This window comes from Capsicum annuum, unplaced genomic scaffold (assembly GCF_002878395.1).
Source record: "Capsicum annuum cultivar UCD-10X-F1 unplaced genomic scaffold, UCD10Xv1.1 ctg79991, whole genome shotgun sequence".
In the NCBI taxonomy this organism is placed as follows: Eukaryota; Viridiplantae; Streptophyta; class Magnoliopsida; order Solanales; family Solanaceae; genus Capsicum; species Capsicum annuum.
The window spans coordinates 16,305-30,059 of record NW_025890615.1 but is presented as its reverse complement, the minus strand read 5'-3'; positions in this window follow the sequence as shown (position 1 = coordinate 30,059).

Genomic DNA, 13,755 nt, shown 5'->3' with positions numbered 1-13,755 from the left:
TATGTATAAAATATCCTCCTTTAAGCTCCCTAGACATCCTAAAGTAAGTTACATTGTGTTAATGTCGTGTATTTATAGTAAAGGGAAATTTGATCGTGTGGAATAAGTCAGGCGACGCGGGCTTTGGACCACCAGAATAGAGCAGCAAATGTAGGACTCTGTATAATGGTCTAAAGTGGGTGACACATGCCTTAGTCCAATGGAATGGAAGGGGTGATGCAGGCTTATCTCTTGACCTCACTAGAATGTGCCATTTTATGTTAATCTTGGCCTTGCACCTTTGCTGTCCATCCCCAGTCTCTTTCTGTTATTTCCACTTTATGTCCAACTTTTATATCATCAATATATCCTCAAAATAAACTCACCAATCATTTTACATCAACATACACCACATATTAGAGCTCAAAACAATACACAATACATAACGACGATCTAGAAACACGAGCTAAGACTAGGCTTGCCCACATTGATCTTGAACTTATTGTTTTTACTCTCTACTTGATCCAATTTACCCTTGATCATTATAAACTAGTTGTTACACACTTAAATATATAATAAAACCATTATTAACTCATTTAAATTATTATAATACCTCACAAAAGACTAGACAAACACCTAGCTCAAGCTAGTAAAACTAGTTTTCTCGTCTAGATACTAATTGATAGATTTATATCAAAACTTGTTTGAAATACACAATAAACATTGTAATTGCATACTTAAACACTTATATTCTTATTTATACCATCATTAACACATAAACTACATGAATTATCCTCAAAACAAGGCCAAACAAGCTAGGATAACAACACTAAAGTGCATAAATACACCCAACATCACTACCCCACATTTAAATCCTTGTTTGTCCTAGAACAAATCTTTACTCTGAGCATCATAAGATGAGGAGACTGTAAACTTCTACTACTATAAGAAACTCAAGCTAGTACCACAATAACTACAAAGAATGCAAGTTTCTACACTGAGCATGTTATGTACACAATTGAAAATTCAAGAACACTACTCCAAAACATCCTATCCTCAAGAATTGACTCAACAAGTGGCAAACTTATGCATATTTCTCAATATAAGACATCATATAAATCACCCAACATTTATCAAACATGTTCCCTCACAACAAGAGAATTACCCAAAATTGCTAACAATAATGCAATTTGTAACATAATGGGTACAAAAATCAAATTTCGCACACTCTCACAAAAGAATTCACAAGTTACAAATGATGAACCATATGCTGTCCCTTAGTACCATACTCCACTAATATCAGAATGTTAAGCTTAGGATCAAATAGGTCTTTAAAGGTTGTAATGTAGACTAAGGGATAGGTAAGAACTATTCTGGCTAGTAATAGTGACTGTCTCCCCTAAGCACTCTAATACATCACATTATATAATTGAGACTAATCTCTAACAACCAACTTTCACCTTTAACACCTTTACATATCTTTTTTTTTGCCCTATCTCATTAAGCTCATTCAAAAACAATATGGTGGGAGTGTTTTGTGTTACTTCATGATTTAATTTTGAGCATAAATTTTTCTTTTTCACACCCAACCACAACATATCAATTTTTACACACCAATTACTACTACTTTGGGGCTTCAATTTCACCTTTTCTCCTCTTCTTTTTTCTCACACTCCTTACTTAATTAATTTTAAACTAATGTGCTTATGAGGTTAGGATCAAATTAAAATCTATCATTGATAGTATTTAGGCTACATATGAGGTTACCAAAAAATAAGCTAAAGGCTTAATGAGGCTGACAAAGATTATGCACAATGGTAGGTTAAAAGAGGGTATGAAACATGGCTATCAAATAAATGCCTATATCATCTCCTAAACTCACATTCTTTATTTCATTTTGTACACATACCAGATAAGTTGTAGCATCAAATGGAACAAGTAATATATAAAAAATCTCACACGCATATGGCGCATGGTCAATTCACATAGGATCCTCATAGACTCTCAACCAATAATAGCATGAATTCAACTTTTCAGCCACAAGTACAAAAGTCATAATCATAAGTCTAGAAGTATAAAATGTAGTAATTCACACAATCAACAAGATATTTACAATCAAAGAACTTGCATCATGAAATGAAATACTTTACTCACAAGAATATCTTATTTATTTCTAGCACAAAAATTTTAAAATTACCCTAAAAATGGGAATTTCCCCACCCTACACTTAAGAATCTAGTTTGTCCACAAATTGAACTATAAAGTTAGAGATAGAAATAATCCTTGAGGCCTCTAGGCCTAGCTAAAAGTATTTTTATACATCAATGGGATCTGGGGACCCCAAACTTAGTTTTTGCCATGCTCCTTAGCTTAGATTTGTAGTACTCAAACTTCTCATCAACTTGTTACACAACAAAAACAAAAACTAGTGAAGTAAAAACAAAAATACTAAGAATAAAACCTAACTTAACTTGGGTTGCCTCCCAAGAAGTACTTTATTTAGTGTCGCGGCACGACCCAACTTTAAAATTTACCATTTTCCTTTCTCCTCTTCCTAACACTCAAACACCATCTTCTTTTTGTTTCACTCCTCTTGAGTGTGAACTCTCAAGGTCAAAATCTTTCTCATATATATCCTTTTCAAGATTATCAATCTGCATTATTTTGGATTAGGATGGTTGTGACTTGGGCTACTCAATGAGAAAGTCGAAAGAGATCTTTGGTGGACTCAACTCTACCACCCCATACTTATCCCTTTAATCACAATCTTTGTAATAGGATAGTGTGTTAAGCAATTTATACATTTTGAATATCGCCTCTTCATAATCTAGCCTTATTGTGAGTGTGCCCTCTCTCATCAAAGTTCCTTCCATTACTATGAATGGCCTTCCTAAGATGATCGACAGTTTTTTATCATGATGACAATCTAAAATAATAAAATTAGCAGGAATTATAAACTTACAAACCTTGATGAGAACACCCTATGTGATCCCTTCAGGATAGGTTAGGGACCGATCAACTAATTAGAGTATCAACGAGTACGGTTTTGGCTCCCCGAAGCCTAAAGTTTTGAATAAGGAGAGGGGCATCATATTGATACTTTTCCCCAAATCAATAAGCGCATAAACTACTTCACTGCCGCCAGTTTGAATTGGGACAGTGAAACTCCTAGGATCCTTGAGCTTTTTAGGCATCTTCTGCATCACCATAGCGTTATACTCCTCCGTGAGTGCTACTGTATTAATATCCTACAGATTTACTTTGTTCGTGATCACATCCTTCAAGTAATTAGCATACTTAGGAATTCCCTGCAAAACATCTAGAAAAGGAAGATTTATTTGAACCTCTTTGAACATGTCAAAGAACTTCTTGAAATATGCATCCTCCTTTTCTTTTATAAACCTCTGAGGGAAAGGTTGTGGTTGTCTCTCCATCACCCATTCAATAATTTTTGCTTTTGAGTACTCAGAATTCCTCAAATTTTTAGCAACCTTGTCAGATAATAATGGGGGAATCAACTCTACATCTACCTCCTTAGTTTTTTTAGAGGTTCCTCATTCAGATCCTTACCACTCCTCAAAGTCATTTCTGTTACTTGTTTAGGATTTTCAGTATCACTTAGCAAACCACCTTGAGGCCTGGTATTTTATACTTACTAAATCTACCCTATATGCAACTCCAAACTCCTTATACCCATTTTTTAGCTCTTTATATTTGTAGTCAACTGTGCCTGACCAACTAGAATTTGTTTCAACATCTCCTCAGTATTATTTATTTAAGAAGTGCCCTGATTACTCTGAGTTTGTGACTGTTGATATTGTTGTCGCTGATTGTTCCAGTGATGAATTGGGTGCTGAGTCTGCCACTTAAAATTTTAGGGATTCCAATAATTCTGCCTTTGAGCATTGCCCACGAACATAATGAACTCATGATTTGCAGCACACATAGACATTGCATGCCCACTATTACCATAAATCTCACAGCAACCTGTAGTCTATTGAATTGCATTAATTATGGTTGCAGGCTATGTAGCACCCAACTTCATGTTGCTTATCTGATGTTGCAGGGCAAAAATCTGAGCGGATACAGCAGTAAATTAATCCACCTTCAACACACCTGTAACCTTCTTCATTGAATTTATTGAGTCAGAATGCCACTCGGTATTCCCTTAAGCAATCAGGTTCAAAAAAGTAAAAAGCTTGTCATATGTCAACTCCGAAGCTTTACCACCTGCAACTGACTCTAGCAAAATTTTTATGTTAAGGTTAAGTGCCTCAACAAAGGTGTAAGCTAATACCTCATTGGAATACTGATGATGCAAACAGTCCTAAAGAAGAGCTTTGAACTACTCCCAATCATGATAAAAATTGTCATCTAGCTTCTATTTGAAGCACACAATCTCACTACGTAGTATCATAGTAATCCTATATTGTGATTGAATTTTCTGGCTCAATGTTCAACCACTTTTTCGATTCTCCAATAGTGAAAAGTGGAATAGTATCATCCTAACATAGTCAGTTGACACACCCTTAGGGATTAATGTGTCACTGATCTCTAAGAAATTCCACAGATGGATGTGGATCCTCATGTGAAAGTCCTATAAATTGTCCACTACTAATCAATAGCTGCACCATGTTCTATTTTATCTCAAAGTTACCTCCATCATCCAGCTTCTAAATAGGGGAGGTCAAATTTGTTGGAAATAGGATTTCCACTTGACGAACTATCCTTCAGGCTAGTTGATCTTCATCCATGAGAGCAAGATCTTCTTGTTCTTCCTTAATTTATGAAAATTGGTTGAGAAGTTCTTCTTCTCTCCTTAATTGATTATAGAGTTGCTCAAGTTTGGGGGTTGGTTCAACCAATTCCCGATCCCTTGATAGATTATGATTCTATAACCCTATTTCCTGTAAATTCAATACCAAAGAATAAGTGTAAAGCACCAAAAATATCAAAAAAATAACACTAGAAAAAAAAAATAATTGCCAATTTACAAGTCCTCAGCAACGGTGCTAAAAACTTGGCAGTGCATACGCAAGTGTACGTTGTCTCACCAACTAATATAGTGGCCTTTTACAAAGATGATTATCATTCCCTCAGAGACTTGTGTTAAAAAACTATTTAATTTTAGTTCACAATTGAGATTAAATTAATGCAAAGCAACCTAAAGAATTTTGAAAGTTTTCAAACTAGTAGTACACAAAAATAATATGGAAAGTAAACTACTTTGGATACTCAATGGATGAAATCCCAGGGTTAAAGAACTATGAACAATTATACTACAATATTGAACTTCATTAGTTAGATCACTTATCTATATTATTGGTTCGTAGGGTTTATCATATATCATGGTATCTCGACCTCTAATCATCTACCTAACTTAGACATTACAACTACATCATTGAGCGGGAATGTAATAATCCAATTAAGTGTATGAAGCTATCATCCTACATGTTAACCAAACAAGGCTTCTAGGTATATCCCTATCCTAGAAGATAATTTAAATTCCTTATTTTCTAAAGGAATAAGAACATCACTCTATTTATCCCCACGTTCTATCTTCCTATTCCCCCTCTCGAGATCACAAGGTTGACAATATATGTATTCTAGGGGTGGAGAATCCTTAAAATAGTTAAAACAGGGATACAAAAATAACCAAATATGATAATCCAAACAAACTCAATCAAAAGTGAAATTAAACCTGTTCTTGGCCTTAACCCCAGAAAGGGGTACGTAGCCACTAATCAGCATACCGCAATCCAAATAATTGGATTAATGATCAAAAGCATAAAAAAACTAATACTAAATATTAATAAACTTAATATACATGTAAATAATCCTCCTTTAAGCTTCCAAGACTTCCAAAAGTTAGCTACAATGTGTTAATGTTGTCTATTTATAGTAGAGTCAAATTGGTCAGTGTTGAATAAGTAAGGCGACATGGGCTTTGGACCACCGAGATAGAGCAAAAGATGCAGGACTTATTCTTCTGGTTTAAATATGGAGACAAGGGTATTATTACCCTATAATGGAATTGACAAAATGGGATTATCACCTGACCTTACTAGAATGTGTCATTTGACATTAATCTTGGCCTTGCGCATTTGCTGTCCATCCCAAGTCTTTTTGTGTTATTTCCACTGCATGTACAACTTTTATATAATCAATATATCCAAAAATTCAACTCATAGATCAATATATACCACGGATTAGATCTCAAAACAACACACAATACATAACGGCGAGCTAGAAACACAAGCTTCCTAAGCTTGCCCACATTGATCTTAAACTTTTTGTTTTGACTCCCTTCTTGGTCCAATTGACCCTTGAATATTAAAAACAAGTTTTTACACACTTAAATACAAAATAACACCATTATTAACTCATTTACCTCCTTAGAATCCCTCATGATAGACTAGACAAACATCTAGCTCAAACTAGTAAAACTAGTTTTCTTGACTAAACTTTAAATGGTTGATTTAAGTCCAAAATTTTTTGAAATACACCTTAAACATCGTAATAACATACTTAAACACTTCTTCTTATTTATCTCACCATTAACACATAAAGCATACGAACTGTGCTCAAAATAAGGCTAAACAAGCTAGGTTAACAACAATAAAGTGCATAAATACACCCAACATCAGTATGTTAATTTATGTTAGTGTGAATTTTGGTTGAATGTTGTGACTTACCTAGATCATTTTGTATCTATTGAATGGATCATGGTGGATCCACAAAAGGTTGTGGTGGTTAAAAAGTGGCCTAGGCTTACAACTCTAATCGATATTCAGAGCTTCTTGGGTTTAGCCTATTATTACAGATGGTTTGTGGAAAGATTCTCTTTTATTGCTACTCAACTTACTAAGTTGGCATATAAAAAGGTGAATTTCTTATGGTCTGATACTTGTGAAGGTAGTTTCGAGAAGCTAAATAATAAGTGGACCTCAACTCTGGCCTTGATTCTTTTGAAAGGCAGTGGTAGTTTCATGGTCTATTATGATATATCCAAGGTGAGACTGGCTTGCATTTTGATGCAACATGGTATGTTGGTTGAATATGCTTCTAGGAAGCTGAAGGTTCATGTGTAGAATTATCTGACTCACAATTTGGAAGTGATAGTTGTGGTATTTACATTAAAGATCTAACATCACTATTTATTTGGGATTCATGTGGATATATTTTTTTATCATAAGAGCCTACAGTATGTTTTCACCTAGCAGGAGTTAAATCTCAGGCAAATGAGGTAGCTTGAGCTGTTGAAGAACTATGACATGAGTTTTCACTATCACCCAGCTAAAGCAAATATAGTTACGGATGCACTTAGCAGGTTATCCTTGAGGTGTATATCTCTTGCAGATTTGGAAAAGTGGGAGATGGTGAAAGATATTCACCATTTAGCTAACCTTGGATTTTATCTATTGGACTTTAAGGATGGTGGTCTGTTTGTGCAATAGGTGTCACAATCATTTCTTGGTAAAAAAGTAAAGAAGAAGCAGGTGTTTGATCCTATCTTGATTTAAATCAATAATGATGTAGGAAGGAAAAAAGTGATGGATTTCAAGATTGGTAGTGAAGGTATCTTGAGGTACCAAGGGAGGTTATGTGTTCTCAATGTTGATGGTTTGCAAACTAGGATCTTGGTACAAGCCCATATATCACGATTTATAGTTCATCCCGATTCCATGAAGATATATCATGATCTTAAAGAAATATATTTATGGAATAACATAAAGCGAGATATAGCCAACTTTGTGGCTAAATATATAGTCTATCAGCAAGTGAAGGTGGATTACATTGGGACCAGTGGAGGACCTAGGATATAAGTATTTTGGGTGCTTAAAAAATTAAAAAGATGAAAAAATTAAAAATCACCTCTATAAAGTTCAAACCCGAGATGCCTCATCAGATGAGAGCCTTAAGATTAACCTAAATGCCAGTGCACCCAACCAACTTTTTATTTTAGTGGGTGCTTTAGTAAATTTTACACCTATTTTCATATATTTTCTATGTAATTATACCTATTATGTATCAATTTTAATTGGTGCTAAAGCACCCTAAAAATATTTATAGGTTTACCCCTATAGGGGATCGATGGGTTGTTTTAAGAAAACGAGTTGCCTGCGTGGAAATGGCAAGTAATATATATGAATTCGTTATTGGTCTTCCGTGATCACACAACCAGTTTGATTCAATCTGCGTCATTATGGGTAGGATGACCAAGTCAGCTCACTTCTTACCGGTGAGGACTAATTATTCTAGTGTGGATTATGTGAGGTTATTCCTCTAAAAAATTATAAAGATGCATGGTGCGCCTATTTCTATTATTTTAGATTGTGGTACTTTGTTCTCATCGCACTTTTGGCATTTATTTCAGAGACGCTTGGGAAGTAAAGTAAGCCTTAGTACTACTTTCCACCCATAGTCGAATGGGCAAGACAAAAATATGATTAAGACATTGGAAAACATGCTTCGAGCTTATGTGATAGATTTTGGTGGTAGCTGGTTTGATCACTTACCTATCATTGAATTTGGTTTTTACATCAGTTATAATTCTAGCATTGGTACGACCATGTTTGAGGCGTTATATAGTAGGAGGTGTAGATCTTCTATTGGCTTGTTCAAAGTTGGTAAAGAATAGATGTTTGGCCCAGATTTGGTTTACCAAGGTATGGAAAAGGTGAAGGCAATTCGAGATAGGCTTAACACTACTCAAAGTCGCCAAAAGTCTTATGCAGATATGAGGCAAAGGGACTTGATATTTGATGTTGAAAATTAGGTGTTCTCGAAGGTGACTCCCATGAAGGGAGTGATGCAGTTTAGAAAGATGGGGAAACTCGGTCCTCGATATGTTGGCCCATATTTAATACTGAGAAGGGTTGGTAATATTGCATATGAGTTGGATTTTCCCTCTAATATGGGTTCCATTCACCCAGTGTTTCATTTGTTCATGTTACGGAATGCATGGATGATCTTTCATTGGTTGTTCCCTTGGAGAGCATTAGCGTATTAGATTCTCTGTTCTATGGAAAAAACAAAAGTTTGAGAAAGCTACTTGGGAAGATGAAGAGGACATGAACTCCAAGTATTCATTCCTATTCCCTATTCCAGAAAATCTTTCTTAAGGTATGTATTGTTCCTAACATCTTTCTTTTTTGACTTTGTTAAAGGAAAGAGTGGTTTCTATGGCATCTTTATTTTATGATTTTTTAAAGGTAAGAGTAGTGGAATATGGATCAAAATTGTGTTAACAATTTCCTTATCCCATCATACGAGGATGAATGATCCAAGTGGGGGAGAATTGAACACCTGAGATTTTTAGCCTTTGGAAATTTCTTGAGCCTTGAGCTGTGGCCTTGGTTATGACTGAACCCCTCCAAAAGTTGTAAGTTGTCTTGATAACTCATTGGGATGAGTCATAACTAAATCAGTAATTTGGTGGCTTGACTTTGCTCTGAGTACTATTGGCTCACGAAGAGCTGTAAGGTTATGTGACGAGTTGTTAGGTGCAATCATAGGGTGTCCACTGTATACCCCAATTTAGGTTTTATGTATAGGTTGGTCAAGTCATAAGGTTGACAGTGTATGGGGTCCTAGACACTATCTTGGCTAAGGCTCGTGGTGATGTGTCGTAATGTGCAGTAACGAGTTGATGGTTTACTCGCAGTCAAAGGCGACACTTTTTCAGTTTTTAAGTAGAGGGCACTCTTGAAATTTTCCACTTAAATCCCTAGGACCCCATGACTTAAATCCTTCATTGGGGCTCTATTAACACAACATTCACATAAAAACACTCCCAAAATACTCTCTCAAACTCGTTGTTCAAGTTAAGGCTATGATTTCAAAGAAAGTGGTCATCTAGGGTTCTAAGGGTGCTATCTCTTCAAAGTTTCATGGTATTTTAGGCATGTTACTCTTTCCCTATACTTGTATTTTCAAAAATGGCATGCAAATTAGTTTATTACTCATGGTTTTGATGTTCGGTTTTGAACTATAGGTTGAGGGTTTGGGATATTAATTGTTTGAATATTTTTCCATGGTTTCTACTGATTTATTATGCATGAATTGTTGGTTTGTACACTTATTGGGTTTCATGGGAATGGTGAATGAATTTAAGGGAATAGTGGATTCCCTAATTTAAACTATGGAAATAGGGGTACAACAGAATCTCCAAATTGTTGGTTTTGGTATTGGAATTAATAATAACCTTAACCCACTAGCATAATTAATCTGGGAATATGAATTATCATTTGGTTTGGCTTATTTCCTAAAGCTAATGTATGGCATAAATGGCTAAATGGTTAAGGATGGTTTTGAAAATCTTGTGTGGAACAATGGAATCCCCCAAGTGATTTTAATAATGGAATCTGTGTAGTACGAAGGAATCCCTAAGTGTTGGCTTAATGACATTGCTTGCAAGCTATAGTAAGTATGACGATACCACATAATAGTGCCTTAATAATTGACCCTTGAAACTGGTGGTTAGATTATGTGTTAAATGTTTTAATTGGGCAATAATGGGAGTTATGTTAGAAAGTCGTGAAGGTGTGAGTTCGAAGGACTAATACGGGAAACTCATGTTTGCCGACATGAGGTTTGGTCTTGATGACTATGTACTTGTGGGGTACAAGGGAATACCCCAAGTGCACATATGTATATATGTATCACGGAGGGTGAAAGGGACAAGGGAATCCTCCGTCATCTATGGTAACTTCAGATCTTGCGGCTAATACGCACTGGGGCCATTCAGGGGTAACACTATTCCCATATAGCCCATGGGTGGAATTGTGATGGTAAAGCTACACAAACTCAGGTTAAGGTTATAATAGTTCATTCTAAGCCCGTTTCTTATCCCATTATTATATATATGTATATACATAGATATGCATGAATGTGTACATGTGCTTTGGTTTGACTTTGTTTGAATTTATGGAATTATTTTATCCTTAACCCTGCGTTACATACTAGCCTTCACTACGGTAATCGTCTTCAAACACTGTATCCCCACGCGATGCAGGAATTGGCCATACTTCTACTTCTCCTACATATTAACTAGGATTCAGGATCAACTCGTGTGTCATGCTGAAGTGGTGAGCTTCCATACTTCAGAAGATCCTTTTTCATGCTATGGATTTCTTTATGTCCTTACTATTCCTTGTGGTTCTGGTTTTGTCTATGGTAGGGGCATGTCCCAACTAGATATTCTTTGGTTTCGATAAGAGGCTTTGTTGGACTATTGTGGCCATAAGAGGTATTTGTATCGGTACTGGTAGTGGTTGGTTTTGGTTATAAACGTATCATAATGTCTTTAAATTGATATCTTGTTATCTAGTTATATATTCAGAATTTATCAGACATGGGGTGTAAGGAGGCCAATTGTTGGATATTAGGGGTGGTCTCTGTTGGTTGGACTTGATATACCCAACATGTCTAGGGCCTTGTTCTAGTCATGTCATGAAGACTCATGTCATAGTCCTTGAGAAACTCAAGGCATCTCCTTTGTCTGAGATTTCACTCCTTCTAGGTGAACCCACACTGTAACAAGTGTGGAAAGCCATCTTTGGAATATCACACTCTCTGACTTTAAGTTGGTGATAACTAGATCTCAAATCTATTTTTGAGAAGTAGCTAGCACCTTGTAGCTGATCAAATAGGTTATCAATTCTTGGAAGAGGGTACTTGTTCTTGATTGTGACCTTGTTAAGCTGACGATAGTCAATGCACATACGTAATGAACCATCTTTCTTTCGCACAAATAGCATGGGTGCACCTAGGGAGACACACTAGGCCTTATAAAACCCTTATCAAGAAGATCTTTAAGTTTTTCTTTCAACTTTTTAAGTACTGCGGGGGCCATACGATATGGAGGAATAGAAATAGGATGTGTATCAGGGGGGAGATCAATTTTGAATTCTATCTCTCTATTGAGAGGTACCCCTGGAAGATCTTTCGGGAAAACATCAGGAAACTCATTGACAACACTAAGTGACTGAATAGTTGGAGTGTCAGACTTAGTATCCTTAACTCGAACTAAATGATAGATACAACCCTTGGATATCAATTTCCTAGATTTTAGATAAGATGAAATGACTTTTAGGAGATACAAAATTTCCGAACCACTCAAAGACTGGCTCATTGGGAAACTGAAACTTGACTACCTGGGTACAACAGTCTATAGACGCATAACAAGAGTGTAGCCAATCCATACCCAGAATAATATCAAAATCAAACATGTCTAGCTCAATCAAATCTCCAAATATGACTTTGTTAAGAACAGTGATAGGACACTTCTTATATACTTGCTTAGCAATAACAGGTTCACCGACTGGTGTAGAGACTAGAAAAGACTCAGAAATTTTTTTAGCACTGATTTCAAAATTCACAGCCACCAACGACGTCACATAAGAAAGACTTGACCCAGGGTCCAACAACACATACACATCAAAATAAAATACACGAAGCGTACCAGTAACAACATCTGGTGAATCCTCCTGCTCCTGGTGGGGTGGTATATCATAAAAGTAATTCTGGCGCTGACCACCTGCAGTACTAGATGAGGCACCCTAAAGAGGAGTAGGATGAACTACAGGGGCTGGAGCACTAATAGCCTGACTTTGGGGACGAACGTCATTGCTCCCCTATTTAGCATAAGGGCAATCCCTGAACTTGTGGCCCAACTTACTACAACGAAAACAACCCCTCTGACCGACTAAGCACTCAACGAGATGGTCTCTACCATACTTTGGACATGGAAGAGGATGAGGTCTGTTACTCACACTATCCTAGGACCTGGACATAGTAGGCCTATTACTCTGCTCCAACCTAATTCTGAATGTAGGAGTACTGGCTGATGAAGGAGCTAGCACAAGAGGCTCTGGAACTTAGGTCGGATCTCTCCATAAAATCTAGCCTTACTATACCTCTGCTGCTCTAATCTAACTCTCTTATTCCCTCTCACTCTTTCTCTCCTTTACTTTGTCTGCTTCAATTTGCTGAGCATGAATTATTAGTCTTGAAAGTTCCATGTCCCTAGTAAGCATAGCGGATCTATACTCTTTCAGTACATAACCAGATACACTAGCCAAGAACTTACTTATACTAGTTCTAGCATCAACCATCATACCGGGAGCATACTTAGATAACTGATTAAACTTATGGTAATACTCCTTAACTGTCATGGGGCCCTATCTCAAGTTCATAAATTCTTCTAATTTTGCTTCCCTCAGCTCCGAGGGAAGAATCTGTCTAAGAAGGCATCTTAAAATAATTAGCAAGTCACAGAGGTATTATTCTCCCCTCTACTCTTTCTCTATATCTCCACCCAATCATAAGCAACATCTTTTATTTGATAGGCAGCCAATTCAACATTCTCCTTCTCAGTCACATGCATAATTTGAGTGATTTTTCTCACTTCATCTTAATATATTTATGGGTATTCACCTACTTTCAACCCAAAGAACTCAAGTGGATTCATTCTCATAAATTCACGAACCTGGGCTACAATGGAATTATTCCCTTGTGGAGGTGGAACAGTAGCCTAGGTGTTGGCTTAAGTGTTGGCGGTGACCGCCTGGGCTAGGGCTTGGAAAGCTGCCCAGAATTCGACATGGGACACCGTCTCACCTAAAGGATCAATGGGTTGAGGTCATTCATTGTTTTTGTGAACTCTACAAGGAGATGTTTTCTGTCATAAGAGGGCACAAATTAACAGTAGAGAGAAACAATTATAGGCACGATAGACTCTTGAAAGAAAAAAAATAACTTTTCCTAAAACAT